General features: G+C 39.0%; 1 protein-coding gene across 4 annotated transcripts in view; it reads right to left on the bottom strand.

Moving 5' to 3' along the window:
- The window catches only part of SMYD3 (SET and MYND domain containing 3), a 736,966-nt gene that overhangs the window by 56,706 nt on the left and 661,642 nt on the right, over positions 1–18,618 (bottom strand). The window lies entirely within an intron of this gene.

Below are 18,618 nucleotides of genomic sequence, written 5' to 3'. Positions count from 1 at the left end.
GTGTTTGCCATGATGTCCTGCATGCAGGAGGAGCGCGATACATACTTGACCTCTTTCACACATAACAAAATAGAATAGGTGTTGTCGTGGACCAAAGAATGAAAACTTAGGGCTATGATTCAACCCGAGGTTACTTTAACTTGATTCAACAAGAATTTATTATGTTGGATTCAACAAAATGTGTACAACTTGGCCTCTTCTGCCCCCCACATCCTCCATTCTTAGAGTCTGCTGAGCTCCTGCTGTATATGCAGGATTATTCCTGGGGCTGAGGGAAATACTACACTCTGTGTGTGTGTGTGTGTGTGTGTGTGTGTGTGTGTATGGTATATATATGAGCTTTTTCCTCAAGGCCCAATATTCCCATTAGACACAAGACAAACATCCATGCAATAGTTAAAAATATTATAGGACAGAGCGTGATTCAGTGCCCAGGTGAGGCCTGCCTTAGGAAATGGTAATGTTCAGTTCAAGTTTGCTGAACTGAACTGAGAAAATGATACAGGAGTTATGAAGCGAGAGCAGAGACTGGCAGTTGGACCAGGGAAGGTTTCCTGGAGGAGGGAAATAGGACTTAAACTGGCTCCCAAGCATTTGGGAAGGCTTGGCTGACTGGGGAGAAGGGAAGTGCGTCTAGACTATTAGCACAAGCAAGGGCACGCTGCTCCACACGCTGCTGGTCCGAGGCCACAGGTGCCACCCGTAGATGTCAGTAAGGTAATCCTAAGAGTCACGACTTACATAGGGCTTGCCATGCGCCAAGCACTGTTCTAACTGCTTCTCATTTATGAACTCATGGAACCCACATTTAAGCTCTACTGTGTAACAGAGATGAGACAGAGTTACCAGGAGAGATATGAATGTTCTCTGACCAGTGTGCACGTATCTGCAAACCATTCCCTCTCCCCGAACCTCAGCTCTTCCCCACATGAAATGTGATATAGAGATTTTTTTTATTCATGCTCTTAAAAAAGTGAAAAGCAGTACCTGAGAGGGAGGTATTTAAATCAATAGAAGGTTGGCCGTGCTTCTTTTAAAGAACTGAAAAGGGAGAGGAGGAGAGAAAAACAAAGGAGACACCTGGGTCCTGGATTTTTCTGCATCTCCTGAGTATGCCAAGAGATCAATCACTTCACCTCTCACCCCTTACAAAATGAACATCATTATCTACTTGTGTGGAAAAGATTTTAAGATCCCCAGACAAAAGGCTTAAGTACAGGACACCATTATCAGAAGGTAATTGCCCTGGACACTCTCCTTAAAAAGCACACCTGGATTTGGGATTTTATTTTATTGCTATGAATGTGGCATAATTAAACTTAAAGGCCAAAAAGTAATTTTATACTAATAATCATTCCACTCAGTGGATGTCTGTCATGTCAGTTAGCAGAAGGAAAGAAAATCTTTGGTTCTATGATGGCAGAGAAAGTGGTGCGTGATTATGCCATGACAGGTACCTGCTCTTGTTGCTTAAAGACATTCAAAAACAAAGTGGAGTTTAATAAGGAGAGGATGAGGAGGAGGCGTCTGTGAGGGGGGACTTCACATAAATATTTGCGAAGCAGTCTCATAGCTCTGGCAGGGGTGCTGATCGTGTGCCTGGATTGTTTCCGGAGGCCTCCCAGCTGACATATGGAATAAGAATCATGATTACTTGCTGGAATAGCACCCCAAGGAAAATTGGTGAAGTTCACTCGTGCTGGGAGTTCTCCACCGAGGGCACAGGCTTTCATCAACTGGGCCGCCGTATGACAGTGACGAGGACAGAGGAGAGCCTGCAAGTAGCCTTCAAACACAGGACTGTCAAAAATCCAGCCAGGCTGAGAGCCTGAGCCAGAGACAGAATCAGGGGTGCCTGAGGAATCAGGAGTTTGAGTGAGAAGGTGAGGGGAAGGCGTACCTAGGAGATGACGGGTTCTGTGCCCAGTGCTGTACGGGCTGCAGAGAAGTCCCAGGTGAGTCCCTGCCCCTGGTTAGCATATAGTCTAGTTGCAGAAATGAGGCAAATTAAATCATGACACAGAGAGGAGTGTAAGAGCCGCCGGACCATAGCACAGACAATGGGTGTTCCAGAAGCAGCAGAGACTGCAGTGATCAGGGGAGTTTCTTGGAGCGGCAGAGCTGAGCTGGTTCAGACTGGAAGAGGTGATGGGCTCCTGGCCAAGCACGTGGGGCACGGGAAGGGACAGGTAGCTCTGGCGATGGTACGGGAGGCTGACTCCACAGCGCCAGTGAGCGCACTGGTCTGGCTAGCAGAGGAGAGCGGGAGACAAGGTGGGCTTGAGGCCAGGCTGTGCAGAGGCACAAATGCAAAGCTAGGAAGTTTGGACTTCTGCTTGCAGGCAGCCGGGCACTGCCGAAGGGGGCTGAGAGTATTTCATCAGAACAGGAAACAAAGAAAATGAGAAAAGAGACCTGGGGGAGAGAGACTTGAGGCAGGATGGTGGTAATAACAGAAAAGAAGGATCTAAGACAAAAAAATGCTATACAGCTGATTCAACAGGACCTGGAGACCTGCTGGGGTACAGCAGAGTCAGGTCTGACTCCAAGATTCAGAAACAGAAACGCTGCCACAAAAAGCACAAGCAAACTAGGTAATAACAAAATCATTCAACTAGGCTTTCTACTTGTTTGGGTGTTATAAATTTTCTTTTCATAGGTACGATGCTAGCAATCACATGCTCCAGAATGCTGGGCCTAGAATGGAAAAATTGCCTTTGGTGTTTCTGCGGTGAATAAGTGCAGAGGAAGGCATGCGTGTAAACAGCAGGGAAAAGCAGCAGCACACATACCAGCTTTAACTCAGACCATAAGCACCAAGATCTTGCTGCCATATTTTACAAGGAGACTGAGAGTCGGGGAACTGGAATGTCTCAAGTTAAAAGGACGTAGAGAAGAAAATACCTGATGGCAGGACCTCTGCTGTTGGTCTTGCCGAGGTTTTTCTACAGGATGCAACTACCAATCACACTGCTTCATTACAGGTGGCCGTTCTGACACCTACAGGGCTGGCAAAACCATTTAATGTTCGGGACGATTTTTTTAGCACTGATGTAAAATACATCACTGAATTTAAAAAGAGAGCTCAATTTGCCTATATAAACTGTATTTCAGAGCAACCTAATAGCTCTAGTGTATGAATGTTAGCTGGTAAATGTGCAATGGTGATGGAACTTAAAAAATCATCATTTTGCAACTCCTGAAGAAATAACTGATCCAGAAAAAAGTATCAACAGACGAAACCAGTAGAACAAAGAATGATGCAGCATTTTACAATGGATGGATTAGATTGTTACCATCTGAACCCGCTGATCAATCCTAGCATCACTAACGTACAACAGGCAGACATTACGTGCTATCTGATAGGATGCAAGAAGAATTATTTTGCACTACCTATAAGCATTCTTGCCAAAAAAAAAGAGAGGAAGGAAACTGAATTGAATCAAGCCAATAAAGTTAAATTCCATTTCACTGAAAAAACAAGTGATAGAGAAACAAATAAAAGCAACTAGCTAAATCCTAGATAAGGGAAATTCTAAGGGACTTTGACCCAGGATCTTCAACAGGTCAACGGCAGGAAAAGAAAAAGATGGCAAAGCAGGAGAACACTTGAGATTAAAAGAGACTTAAGAGATACAACCAAATGTAATGTGTAGACCTCAATTCAAACAAAACAACTATAAAAAGACATTTCTGAGACAATCTAGGAAATCTAAACATGAAACAGTATTGAGGGTATTTAAGAAAATGTCTACATTTTTCAGAGATACAAACTGAAGTATGCATGGATAAAATGACGTAACGTCTGAGATTTGATTTAAATTTCTTCAGCAGAATTTCTTCCAGCTAATGGTGGTTTAGCCTGTTTCAGATCAAATTCCTTGCTAAGAAGAAGAAAAGTTAGACAAAATATTTTTTAAAATCCGTTTGAAGGTCTCGAAGAGCCACTGAAGCAGAGGAAAGTCAAATTCACAGAAAGAACAGAAGCTCAAGGAGGTGAGCCTTACATTTGTTGTTACTCCTCCCTCTGCTGATTTGAAAGTAAAGGCAGATAGGCTCCACAGCCGAGCAGAAGTTTTGGTAGTCTCACAGATCTGAAGACACAGAAATTGGAGTTCAGCGCTCAACAAGGATGGGAAGGAGCCATAGTAAACGTCTCTGGCTTTCATTTGTGACCTCAAAAGGGCTATAATCTACGAATAGTGGTAAGCCAGAAATAGACCAGCCCTCACAAAGACTGAATCAGTTCAAACCCTGATTGCATTAAGGTGATCTGCTTCCTCCCTGACTGCCAGAAGCAAAAGTAAATTGTCTCCGAAGGAAGAAAATATCATCCAGCACCTCAAATTATTTCTCCAATGTTTCTATACAATGTCCTGCACTCAGTAAAATTATAACCAGGCTTATAAAAAGACAAGGACTGTGTGAAAAATACAGACAACGAAATAAGACCTACAGGGGCTCAAATATTGAGGTTCTCATACATAGACTTTAAAAAAACTGTAATAAGTATGTTTGAGAATTCAAATAATAGAAAAGAATTTTAGCAGAAAATTAGAAATTATATTAAAAAATAACCAGTGAAAATTCTAGAACTGAAAAATAGAAAGCTGAAATTAAGAACTCAATAATTTAACATCAGATTTATCACAGCCAAGGAAAGAATTCATGAATTGGAAGGCAGGTCAAAGAATATATCAATTGCAAAACACGGAGAGACAATGAAATGGAAAACAGAGGGACACAAGTCTCACGTATGTTAACTAGAATCTCAAAGGAGAGAAGGGAGAGAACAGGGCAGAAGCAATATACGAAGCCATAATGGCTGAGAATTTTCAAAAGCAATTAAAGACAGCAAGTAACAGATTCAGAAATGCTAAGAACTGTAAAAAGAATGAAATAATTCAACAAAGGGGAGAAGGGAAGAGGGAAAGGTGAGAGAGAAAATAAGTCTTGCAAAATCTTGATAATTATTGAATCTGGATATATGAAGGTTCATTACATTATTCTATTTTTGTATATGCTTGAATTTCTTCATAATTAAAAATGCAAGACATTGGGTTTTACTTTTTCACCTTCAGAAATTATGAACTCTGGTAGATAACTGCTTCAAGTTTCAGAAGATTTTGGAATTCTACTGAATTCTAAGCCTTATATAGAAATAAAATGAGACACACGAGTGGCATACAATGGCCTTCCACACTGTTTCAAGATGTCAAATAGACATTGACTTGATAGCTAGAATAACAGCAGAGGTAGCAGCAGCTCACACTGGACATTAAGAGCTTCACTTTAGGTCTTAAATCAAGTGTAGAAACTTAGTGCCATACCTCATGGGTAACTAGGACAAGGAAGCATGAAAAGGCAGATAGAGTCATCTGACGTTCCTTAGGGTCTGTTTAAGTTAAACCAGCTGTTGTATGGAAGTTATTTATGCCTTTATGGTAGGGTAGCTTTATTTGTAATATGATACATTTTTGTTGTTGATAGCTAAAAAAAAAAAAAAAAGATCCTAACCTTGGGAAACAAAACCAAAGACAGACAAGACAGACCATACTGTCTAAGAAACCACTTCAGAACAAGGAGAACTATTTCTTACCATGACCTTAATTAATTCCTAAGTTAGTCTGGAGAGATGCTGTTCCCCAAGGGGGGTGATGAATCTTTATTTCTCCATCACCTCTACTGCTTGCTCTGTTGGTGACAGGAAGATCAGAGCCATAAATTCTTACTTGTTTCTGAAAGGGGAAGATCCTGGGTTCTAGTCTAGATTGAACCCTCATTGCCTGCTTCATCCACAATATGTGCTATTGGCCCCACATCACTGAGAAAGCTGGATCTGCCACACACCCCCATCTCCTGCCAGAGTACGAGAAAATAAAATTCACAGTTCCTCGTACAATTCCACCACGTTACAACAGAATTTTACAACGTTACAATGAGATGTCATCTCATTGCGATGAGATTTTTCTTGGGTTTATTTTATCCCATAAAATGAGTAAGCAGGATCCTTTTCCTTACACAAAGAATACATTTTCACTTCTCTTAGTTTCCACCAAATAGGTTCTTCACTCAAAAGGCAGGGCTTTCTTACTCACAGAAGTTCTAACAATTTATAGTAATTTGTACATGATCCATTGTCAGAAAGAATCTCTAAATCTGATCACAACAACAAAAGAGCTTTTTGTCTATTTTAAATGTTCATGTAATTCAGGCTCAGGAGCAGAGGTTTTACAGCAGATAAATTAGAATGAAGGAGTTAGGAGATCTGGATTCAAGATCTGGTTCTTCCAAGTAGTCAGTTGAGTGACCACTTCACATCACAATTAACCTGATGGTAAGAAAAGAGATGGGAGAACATCTGGAAATGTACACAACTACAAATAAACACAAACTAGTATTATGAAGTTTCCTGGGCTAGTGAATGTATGGTAATTAGTTGCAATGCACTGTTACATCCATATTGATTGAGATAAACAATGGGAAAAACAAATCACGTCATTTTCTTGCAAAGTTAAAAAAAAAATAGCCTAATAGCATCAAAATAGTTATTTTCCAACAGCCAAAAGACCCATTTGGATGACTTGTATGTTTCCCTGTTTCTTTCTAAATGCAAACTGAATATGTAGCAACACAAATACAAGCCTGGCGGGACTGGAGTGGTTGAGAAGATACTGGATGAGTGGCCAGCAGCTGCCTCATTAAGGAAAGGCTTATGTTGCAGATAGGGTTAAGTGTCCAATTTTGAACCTAAAAGTTGGGTTTTTGTTTGTTTGTTTGTTTGTTTTGCTGAGGCAGATTCGCCCTGGGCTAAAATCTGTCACCAATCTTCCTCTTTTTGCTTGAGGAAGATTCGCCCCGAGCTAACATCTGTTGCCAGTCTTCCTCTATTTTGTATGTGGGTTGCTGCCACAGCATGGTTCCTGACAAGTGGTGTAGGTCCACATCAGGAAACCAAAGCCGGGCTACCAAAGTGGAATCTGTCGAAGCACTAGGCCACTGGGCCAGCCCCTAAAAGTTTGGGTTTTTATTTTTCTTTTTGAAAAACCAACCAAGAAGACATTGCCCATATCATATCTGTAACTTTCAAATTAAGCGTGTTTAATTCTTTTCATCTAATGCTGGACTTGTGCACAAGTTTCCTCACCCCCTTGCCAGACCTGCTCATGTGCTTCTTGGCCTACTGACAGTCTGGCTGGCAGCTGGGAGACCTCACGGGCCTGTCCAGCCAGTTGGCCCTGCACTAGCACAGTGATAAGAACTGGTCAGAACCTTCCGGGCAGGCGGGATGGTACTCCACTGTATGCCAATGGTTTCCTTTTGAATACTCACAATGGTGACAGCGCTGTGCTTTGTCTGGCTTTTGACTGTCTCCTATCTTGCAGCATTCTTTTTCAGGGTGTGAAATATTTACTAATATTTTGAAATATTTCAAAAAGGCCAGCCAGCATGACTGAATTATACTATAACTGAATTTAGTTATTAAGTCCTTGAGAAAAAAAATGGCAAGGAGATTTTCATTACAAAAGCTGTACTTGCCCTGTGTAAAGTCTATTTATTCACTTACAGGGGCAATAAAAGACACCTCTGAAGTTCTGGATATATCCTTTAAAGCCCTTAAATATCTGAATACACAGATGGTCATATCATTCTGAGACATTTCCCCAAAAGAAACCTGTGAGTAGAAATGTTAAAATTTATTTTCAGAAAGTGCCTTATTTTGTTTGAGCCTGTTAGTTCAGATTTATGAAAATTAGTTTGCATGAGGTTTCTGGCAATACGGCAGGCTTGGTAGCCATACTGATTCTCTCACTGAAGATAACGTAAAATGCTAGCTAAATTATTTTAAAAAGTAGTAAAATGTTGGCAAGATGGTAAGAAATTGTCAAGCCAAAATCTAAGTGTGGAGGGACCCCTGAGAAATAAGCAGAACGGCGAAACTATGGTGCACTGGTGTGCTGCAGCCTCTGGCTCCATCTGCTTTTTGGACCTGGGGGGCAGAAGAGCAAGCCCAGTGTCTACCCGACATTGCGGGTCTAATCGGGAATCCTCCCTTCTCGCCAATTATAGGAGACAGATTACATTCAAAAGAGTAATAGTAAGTCTAACAGTGGAAGCTAGAAGCCAGCAGAACAATATCTTCCATGTGCCTAGGAAAAATAATTCCTAGTCCAGTATTCTATAGCCTCAAAAATATCTTTCAAGAATCAGGATGGATAGCTGAAGGGTACAGGGTGACTTTTTGAGGAGATGAAATGTTCTAAAATCGACTGTGGTGATAGTTGCACATATATTTGAATATACCAAAAACCACTGAATTGTACACTTTAAATGGGTAAATTGCATGGTATGTGAATTATATCTCAATAAAGCTGTTTAACAAAATGAGACATTAGCACCCCCTCAAAAATAAAATACTTAGGTATAAATCAAACTCTGATGAATGAAATCAAAGAAGAACTAAATAAATGGAGAAATATTCCACATTCATTGATAGGAAGACTCAATGCTGTCAAGATGTCAGTTCTTCCCAACTTGATCTGTAGATTCAATGCAATCCCAATCAAAAGCCTAGCAAGTGATTTTGTAGATGTCAACAAACTTATTCTAAAATTTATATGGAGAGGCAAACAACCCAGAGTAGCCAACACAATACCGAAGGAGAATCAAGTTGGAGGACTGACACTACCCAACTTCAAGACTTATTATAAAGCTACAGTAATCAAAACAGTGTGGTACTGGTGAAAGAACAGACCAACAGATCAATGGAACAGAACAGAGAGCTCTGAAAGACCCACATAAATAGTCAACTGATCTTTGACAAAGGAGCAAGGGCAATACAATGTAGCAAAGATGGTGTTTTCAACAAATGGCGCTGGAACAACTGGACATCCACATGCAAAAAAATGAATCCAGACACAGATCTTACACCTTTCACAAAAATGAATTCAAAATGGATCACAGACCTAAATGTAAAATGCAAACTATAAAACTTCTAGAAGACAATGTAGCAAAAAACCTACATGATCTTGGGTACGGTGATGTCTTTTTAGATACAGGACCAAAGACATAATTCATGAAAGAAAGAAATCATAAGCTGGACTTCATTAAAATTAAAAACTTCTACTCTGCAAAAGACAATGTCAGGAAAATGAGAAGATAAGTTACAGACTGGGAGAAAATATTTGCAACAGTCACATCCTAAATATACAAAGAACTCTTAAAACTCAACAATAATTTAAAAATTACCTGATTTAAAAAATGGGCCAAAGACCTGAATAGACTCCTTACCAAAGAAGATATATGGATGGCAAATAAGCACATGGATGCTTCACATTATGTCATTAGGGAAATGCTATTAAAACAATAAGGACATACTACTACTACACATCTATTAGAAGGGCCAAAATCCAGAACACTGACAACACCAAATGCTGGCGAGGAAGCAGAACAACAGGAATTCTCATTCATTACTGGTGAGAATGCAAAATGGTACAGCCACTTTGGAAGACGGTTTGGCCATTTCTTACAAAACTAAACATACTAAACAAATTAAAACACAGGATCTAGGAATCGTGCTCATTGGTATTTACCAAAAGGATCTGAAAACTTATGAAAAAACCTACACACGGATATTTATATTATTTTATTATTTTTTTAATTTTTTATTTATTTTTCCCCCAAAGCCCCAGTAGATAGCTGTATGTCATAGTTGCACATCCTTCTAGTTGCTGTATGTGGGACGTGGCCTCAGCATGGCCAGAGAAGCGGTGCGTTGGTGCGCACCCGGGATCTGAACCCAGGCCGCCAGCAGCGGAGCACACGCACTTAACCGCTAAGCCATGGGGCCGGCCCCACACGGATATTTATAGCAGTTTTATTCAGAATTGCCAAAACTTGGAAGCAACCAAGATGTCCTTCAGTAGGTGAATTGATAAACTGTGGTACACCCAGACAATGGAATATTACCCAGTGCTAAAAAGAAATGACCTATCAAGCCATGAAAAGACACAGAGGAACCTTAAATGCATATTTCTAAGTGAAAGAAGTCAATCTGGAAAGGCTATATTCCAACTATATAACATTCTGGAAAAGGCAAAACTATGGAGACAATTAAAAAGATCAGCAGTTGGTTGCCAGGGGCTAGGGAGTAGGGAAGGGATGAATAGGTGGAGCACAGAGAATTTTTAGGGCAGTGAAAATACTCTATATGATATCATAATGATGGATACATGTCATTATACTTTTTTCCAAACTCATAAAATGTACAACACCAAGAATGAACCCTAATGTAAACTATAGACTTTGGGTGACTATGATAGATCAATGTAGGTTCATCAGTTGTAACAAATGTGCCACTCTGGTGGGGAATGTTGATAATGGGGGAGGCTATGTATGTATGGGGTAGGGAGTATATGAAAAATCTCCGTACCTTCCACTCAATTTTGCTACGAACCTATAACAAAAATGAAGTCAATAAAAAAAAAGAATGAGGATGAAATAAAGACATTTTTGGACAAAGAAAAACCAAGAATTTGTCACTAGGAGATCTTAACAAAAGGAATTTCTAAAGGAAATACTGGTAGAGGGAAAGTGAGCCAAGATGGAAGGTCTAAGGTGCAAGAAGGAATGAAAAACAGAGAGAATGCTTAATATGGACAAATCTATGTAATACTGACAAATAGAAAAATTTGGGGGGGGGTAAAAATATGGTAAAAACAAAAATATACAGTAATCATAACATATATGTCAGTAGGGAAGAAAACAAGATTCAAGTAGTCTAAAGTCCTTCTATATCGAGGAAGAACATAAGGTGGTTACATGCATATTTACCTTATAATTCTTTAAACTCCCATGTATGATTTATATACCCTTTAGAATGTATGATACATTTAATAATAATATAGTCTTAAAAAACTGATTTAATGTTCGGTTTTAATTTCTAGGTACAAAGCCAGTGTGTAAGGAACAATTAGGTTAATACATAATTTAGGGATTTAATGATCTCAAAAGATTGAGAGTTAAATCAAGAAGGAAACACTGTGGTCTTAAAAATGTACATACCTTTCCCTTGTTTGGAAGCAAAAAATGAGATTTATAAAAATTAAAAACTAATAGAAAGCTGCATAATCTAGTTTTAGATAGAAGATGAAATATAGCTTGCCATCAATAAGCTTACCAAGTTGTGTCTGTATCCATAATACAATGTGTCTATATCTAACAACACTGTGAGTGTTGTAGTTGACATATTCCAGGAGTGTGACTGGTACTTCTCCTGAAATCAGCTGACACAGATGCCAAGTACTCAAGAACCCATAGGCCTTGAAGAAGTCTTAGGCTCCCAGAGCACAGGTGTTAGGAGGTGCTGGAATGTGGTGCTGGGAAGTATAGATGTTCTCTTCTTTTCAAAGAAAAATATAGCCTGTTGGGGCACAGTAGTTGGCACTGCTTAGATGTAGAACCATGAGAAAGTGACTCTTTAGCAGGGGTTGGCAAACTATGGCTCGAAGGCCAAATCCCACCTGCAGCATGTGTTTGTAAATAGTTTTACTGGCATACAGCCACACCTATTCCTTTACATATTGTCTACGATTGCTTTCATGCTACATCAGCAGAGTTGAGTAGTTGACTGTATGGCTTGCAAAGCCTAAAATATTTACTACCTGGCCCTTTACGGAAAAAGTTTGCTGACACTTGGTCTATAGTAAAGGGGTTTCTAGAAGTAAGAGGCTGGAGAGAGGATCTCATACAAAAAGTACTCTATAATGGATAGCTATGAATATATATTGGAAATATGACTGTCTAGTTGTCTCTATCACTAATAAAATAACAATAATTATAATAAATACAGTTAGAGCCTTTGCTATATTGCAGGCACTGTTCTAAGGACTTTGTTTTAGCTCAATCCATTCTAAAACAACATTATGCAAGTAAACATTGGTAAAGATGATGTGAAGTTATCAGAGAGTCTTCTCTGCAAAAAACAAGTATAAAACTGGACAAAATTGCCAACAGCAACCACTTCAAGGCATGAGAAATTAACCAAAGGTAGATAACAAATTGAGAAATGTTTATTCTTGAAAAACAGCTAGAGCTTAGGGTAAGAAAAGCAGGAGTCTATGGCCTGCTTGCCTGGGACTATTCCCATCCACCATCCCCATCTGACTGAGCCATAGAAGGACTGAGACAAGCTCTCCATACCACCTGGGTAACTGGGAAATTGCACGTACATAAGGCAGACGCAAGAGAGCCTGGCGAAAAGTAAAAGCCAAGGGAGACTTGAGAACTGGCTACAACTTTGAGTATATAACCTTCCCACACACAGCAGAGAGTGGAAGCCTTATAGGTTCAAGCTATTTGAGCAATACCTCTGCCCACAAACATTAGCTGACCACTAAGCCATGCAGACACAGGGGAGGCCTCTAGGAAGCTAGGCTAAAAAATATATATATAAAGAACTGAGCAAAGATATCATTAATAAGCCGCACTGCACACTCCACAGTTTACATCCAGCCACGCTACAAAAACAACACACAACAAAACCACCACCACCAACCTTCAAAACAATAAAACAGAATGAAGAGTTAATATATTATGTTAAATATTTAGTTTTCAATAAAAAAAAATTATTAGACATGCAGTGGTAGGGAGAAAAATGGTCCCCAAATAAATCCACAACCTAATCTCCAGAGCCTATGAATATGTTACCTTACATGGCAAAATGAACTTTGCAGATGTGATTAAGGTTAAAAACTTTGAGATGGGGAGATTATCCTGGATTATCCAGGTGAATCCAGTCTAACCACATGACTCTTTAAAAGTAGAGACCTATTCACAGCAGTGATTAGAGAAAGAGATGTGACCACGGAAGCAGGGTCAGAGAGACGTTATGTTGTTGGCTTTGAAGATTCAGGAAGAGAACCAAGAACCAAGGAATGTGAGGGGACTCTAAAACCTGGAAAAGGTAAGGAAAGAGGTTCTCCCACAGAACCTCCAGGAAGGAGCGCAGCCCTGCTGACACCTTGATTTTAGCCCAGTGAGACCTGTGCTAGGCTTCTGACCAATAGAACTGTAAGATAATAAATTTGTGCTGTTTTAAGCCACTAAGTTTGTGACAATTTATTACAGCAGCAAAATAAAATTTATAATACATATGTAAAAAAACAGGAAAGTAGGAATCATACTTAGGAACAAAGCTGTCAAAAGAAAACTGACTCTGAGTGGGCCCAGGCATTAGATTTAGAAGACAAAATCATTAAATCAGCTACTATAAATATTTTCAAGGAATTAAAGTAAATTATGTTCAAAGAATTAAAGAAAAACAGTAAAAAAGAAGAAAAAAGAGGGGGTAGGTGAGGAAATCTTGATGGAGAAATAAAAAAGAACCAAATGTAAATTCCAGAGTTGAAATGAAAAGTTCACTAGAAGGATTCAGCAATGAATTTGATATAGCAGGAGAAATAATCAGTAAACTGGAAGATAGATCAAAAGAAATATCAAATCTGCAGAACAGAGACAAAAATAATTGAAAAATGAACAGAACCCTCAAATACCTATGGGACAAAGTCAGGTGTTTCAATGTATGTGTAGTGGATATCCCAAATTGAGAGGAGAAAGAAAAAGGGGCAGAAAAAATAGTTGAAGAAATAATGTCCAAAACTTTTCCAAATTTAATTAACATCAAAACAAAACATTAGGGCCGGCCCGGTGGCTTAGCGGTTAAGTGCGCGTGCTCCGCTGCTGGCGGCCCGGGTTGGGATCCTGGGCGCGCACCAACGCACCGCTTCTCTGGCCATGCTGGGGCCGCGTCCCACATACAGCAACTAGATGGATGTGCAGCTATGACATACAACTATCTACTGGGGCTTTGGGGGGAAAAACAAAACAAAACAAAACAAAAAACAAAATATTAGCCTATAGATCTAAGAAGCTGACCTATCTCCAAGTAGGATAAATGCAAAGAAACTCTCTCATCTAGACACATCAGAGTCCAACTGTTCAAGTCAAAGAGAAAATCTTAAAAGTAGCAAGAGAAAAACAACTCATCACATTCAGGGAAACAGCTGACTTCTTAGAAACAATAGAGACAGAAGACAAAAGAATAACAATGCTGGAAAAAACGAACTGTCAACCAAGAAATCTATATTTAAAGAAAGTATCTTCAAAAGTGAAGGTGAATGTAGTAAAGATATCAATTCTCCTCCAATTAATCTATAGTGCAATTGTAATAAAGATCTCAACATGATATTTCTAGATATAGATAAGCTGGTTCTAAACTGTATATGGAAATCCAAAGACACTAGAATAGCATAAACAATTCTGAAAAAGAATAAAATTGGAGGACTCAACCCGATTTTAAGATTTACTATAAAGCTACAGTAATAGAGACAGAGTGCTACTGACAAAGAGATAGACACATAGATAAATGGAACACAACAGACATTCCAAAAATAGAACTACACAAATATGGCCAATTTATTTTGGACAAAGACATAAAAACAATTTAATGCAGTAAGGACAGTTTTTTCAAAAATCCATATGAATAAAAATGAACCTCGACCTGAACTTCACAACTTATACAAAGATGCATTATGAGTCCATTAACTAAAAATGGATTATTAATCTAAATGTAAAATGTAAAATGAAAAAACTTTTAGAAAAAGACAGGAGAAAATCTTCAAGATCTTATGGTAGGCAAAGATTTCTTACATATGACACCAAAAACATGATCCATAACAGTAAAAATTGACAAATTGGACTTCATAAAAATTAAAAGCATTTCCTCTATAAAAGGCACTATTAAGAGAATAAAAAAGCTACAGACTGGGTGAAATTATTTGCAAAATATACATCTACGACTTCTATCCAACAGATATAAAGAACTCTTACAATTCACTAATAAGAGGACAAAAACAAAAAAATGAAAAATGGGCAAAACACTTGACTAGACATTTCATCAAAGAAGATATATGAATGACAAGTCAATACATGAAAAGATGCTCAAGATAGTCATTAGCGAAGTATTTTACAATGAGTACCACTCATTGTCAAATTTAGCCATACTCACTAGAATGGCTAAAACTGAAAGGAATGACAATACTATTTTTTGGTGTTGCAAGGATATGGAGGAACCGGAACTCCCATATATTGCTAGTGGGAATGTAAATGGTACAAGCACTTCGGAAAACATTTTGGTAATTTTTTAAAAAGTTAAACAGAAGACAAATAACCCACTTGAAATGGACAAAGGATTTGAATAGATATTTCTCCAAAGAAGATACACAAATGGCTAATAAGCACATGAAAAGATGCTCAACATTATTAGTTATTAGGTAAATGCAAATCAAAACCATAGTGAGTTACCCCTTCATACCCACTACGGCTATAATCAAAAAGACATATAATAGCAAGTTTTAGCGACGATGTGGAAAAATTGGAACCCTCATACACTGCTGGTAGGAATGTAAAATGGTGCAGTCACTTCGGAAAATATTCTGGCAGATATTATTCTGTAATTTGTATGATTCCATTTATTGAGATGTCCAGAATAGGCAAATCCATAGAGACAGAAAGTAGATTAGTGGTTTCCAGGGGATGGGGAGAGGGAGATGAGGGGTTGGGGGTGACTACTAATGAGTATAGAGTTTCTTTTTGGGTGATGAAAATGTTCTGGAATTAGATAGTGGTGATAGTCAAACAACTTTGTGAATATACTAAAAACCATTGAACTGTACACTTTTGAAGTATACAATATGTGAGTTATAACTCAATTTGAAAAAAAGGTTAAAAAGATACTTAACATATGTAGTTGCTATGATCTGAATGTTTGTGCCACCCCCTAAAATTCATATGTTAAAATCCTAACACCCAAAGATGATGGTATTTGGAGGTGAGGCCTTTGGGAAGTGCTTAGGTCATGAGAGTGGAGCCTTCATGAATGAGATTAGTGTTCTTATAAAAGAGACCCCACAGAGACCCCCAGCCCCTTCCACCATGTGAGGATACAGTGAGAAGGAACTGGCCATGAACCAGGAAGAGGGCCCTCACCCAACCATGCTGGCCCCAGGAGACTGTACTTCCAGCCTCCAGAACTATGAGAAATAAATGTCTGTGGTTTATAGGCCACCCAGTCTGTGATATTTTGTTACAGCAGCCCAAATGGACTAAGACAGCCCCTGAATTCCATTACTAGGAATCTACTGAGGAGAAACGAAAACATATAACCACACAAAGACTTATCTGCGAATGTTCATAGCAGTATTATTCAAAACGGCCTAAAAAGTGGAAATAGCCCCAGTAATCAACTGGCTAGTGGATAAATAAAATGTGACATACCCATAGAATGTAATACTACTCTGCAATATAAAGGAATGAAGTACTGATATGTGCTGTCACGTGGACAAACCCCAAAAATATGCTAAGTGAAAGAAACTAGACAAATAAGACCACATATTGTATGATTCAATTTATGTGAAATTTCTAGAAAAGGCAAAACCGTAGAGACAGAAAGCAGATATGCGGTTGCCTGGGGCTGGATGTGGAGTAGGAACCAACCACAAATAGGCACAAGGGAACCTGTGGAGATGACAGAAATATTTAAAAAAATGGATTGTGGTGCTCATTGCACAACTGCAAAAACTTCTAAAACTCATAGAGCTGTACACTTCAAATGGCTAAATTTTATGGTATGTAAATCATATTTCAATAAACCTGTTACAAAATTAACCTTATAAAGTGGGTATTATCATCACCATTCACCACTGAGGAAACTGAGGCAAGAGACATTAGGGAACCTCCTAGAACGTGGAACAGCTATGAACTGATCCCAGGCCAAATGATTACAGAGTTCTTAACCACAAACCAAATCCAGTGTAATTTGCTAACTATGAAAGTACAGGACTGGGCACATGGAGAAAAGTCCTGCCTCGTTCCCACAGGCAGTCACTTTAGATGATACCAAACACTGAGCATATCCTATAAGCCTGACCTTTGCAAGGACTTCGCTCCATTCTCTCTAATTAGCACAGCAGTCTGCAAGGTAGTTACTATTATCCCCTATTTTATAAATTAGGAAACTGGGGCACAGAAAAGTTAAATAATTTGTTGAAGACCACACAGCTAGTATGTAATTTGGGGAGAACTTAAACCAGGGGCTTCGGACTTCAAAATCTTTGTATAGCACCCCAATGTCTCACAAAAATGGACTCCTCTTTTAAACATAATATTTCCTCATGTGATAACAAAAACCACCTAGCCTTTTTAAGTTAAAATACATAATTTGAAAAAATAAAAGTTATGTGCTTTTTAATGGTTTCCCTGAATCCTATAAGCAGTGTCTATTAGAGAAAATAGATCTTTCTGATACCTGTGTATGCAAAAGCTTTCTTTGCTAAGGGATCCTCCTTTCACACTATTTGAAGGATAGATAGGCAGGCACAGAAGGCTGGTTCTCTATCCCCCACCCCCCCAAACCCAAATATATATCACTCCTTCTAGAATATAGAAATATATATTCATTTTATATACTTAATTATATCATCAAATCCCTACTTAGAGGTCAAATTATTATAATTCCTTTAATCTTGTTTCTAGAAGAGCCACTGCAGCCATGGCTAATCTTTTTTCATGCTTATCAACTTATAAGATTTTGACGGTTTTCAGTAATGCAGACATTATGCACAGACATAAATACTGCACACACAGTATTTTCTCAAAGGGAGGAGGAAGAGAAAGGAGATCAGGGAAGAGTAAATGTTCGCAAAAAGAAGAGTCCCTCTTCTTTGGCAACCTGTTTATTTTGCCGTTGTCAAAGGGGAAGTGAATCAAGAATTCAAACACAGTATAGAAGTAGCAAAACCATTTGGATTTAACTTGATGGCTCCAAGAAACCTCTAGCAACACTTTTCTTTTGAGAGAATAATTAATGATCTGTTTGCTATTTTGCCCACTTAAAGCAGGGAGTATGACTGCCTGTGACAAAATCAGCAGTCAGTCAGGGTGTCACAGTTAAAATGGCATCTGAAAAGTTACCTCTGATACAACACTCCCAATTTATTATTAAAATGCCTATCGAGGGGCCGGCCCAGTGGTGCAAGTGGTTAAGTGTGTGCGCTCCGCTGCGGCGGCCCAGAGTTTGCTGGTTTGGATCCCGGACGCGCACCAACGCACCACTTGGCAAGCCATGCTGTGGCGGCGTCCCATATAAAGTGGAGGAAGATGGGCATGGATGTTAGCCCAGGGCCAGTCTTCCCCAGCAAAAAGAGAGGAGGATTGGCAGATGTTAGCTCAGGGCCGATCTTCCTCACAAAAATAAATAAATTAATTAAATAAATAAATAAATAAATAAATAAATAAATAAATAAATAAAATGCCTATCGAGACACAAATATAGATTTTTTAAAAATCCCAAGACGACTTAAAACTAGTACTAATAGCCAACCTAATGCTAGAGTCTAAGAAGTCTTCTTAGCTGCAACTTTGCTGAGGGCAACGCATAGTGAAACGCTATCTGGATAAGCCTGTCTGCTTGAGAGTGGTGGGAAGGCCCCTTCCCACTGTCTGAATCATGGACAGAAATGCGAGTCTGGACCAAGCAGGAATCTGTGCAGCTGTCCCACG

Source organism: Ceratotherium simum, chromosome 36, assembly GCF_057802395.1.
Source record: "Ceratotherium simum simum isolate JZ-2026a chromosome 36, ASM5780239v1, whole genome shotgun sequence".
NCBI lineage: Eukaryota > Metazoa > Chordata > Mammalia > Perissodactyla > Rhinocerotidae > Ceratotherium > Ceratotherium simum.
The sequence above is the reverse complement of the archived record's forward strand: the minus strand, read 5'-3'. Positions and strand labels throughout refer to the sequence as shown.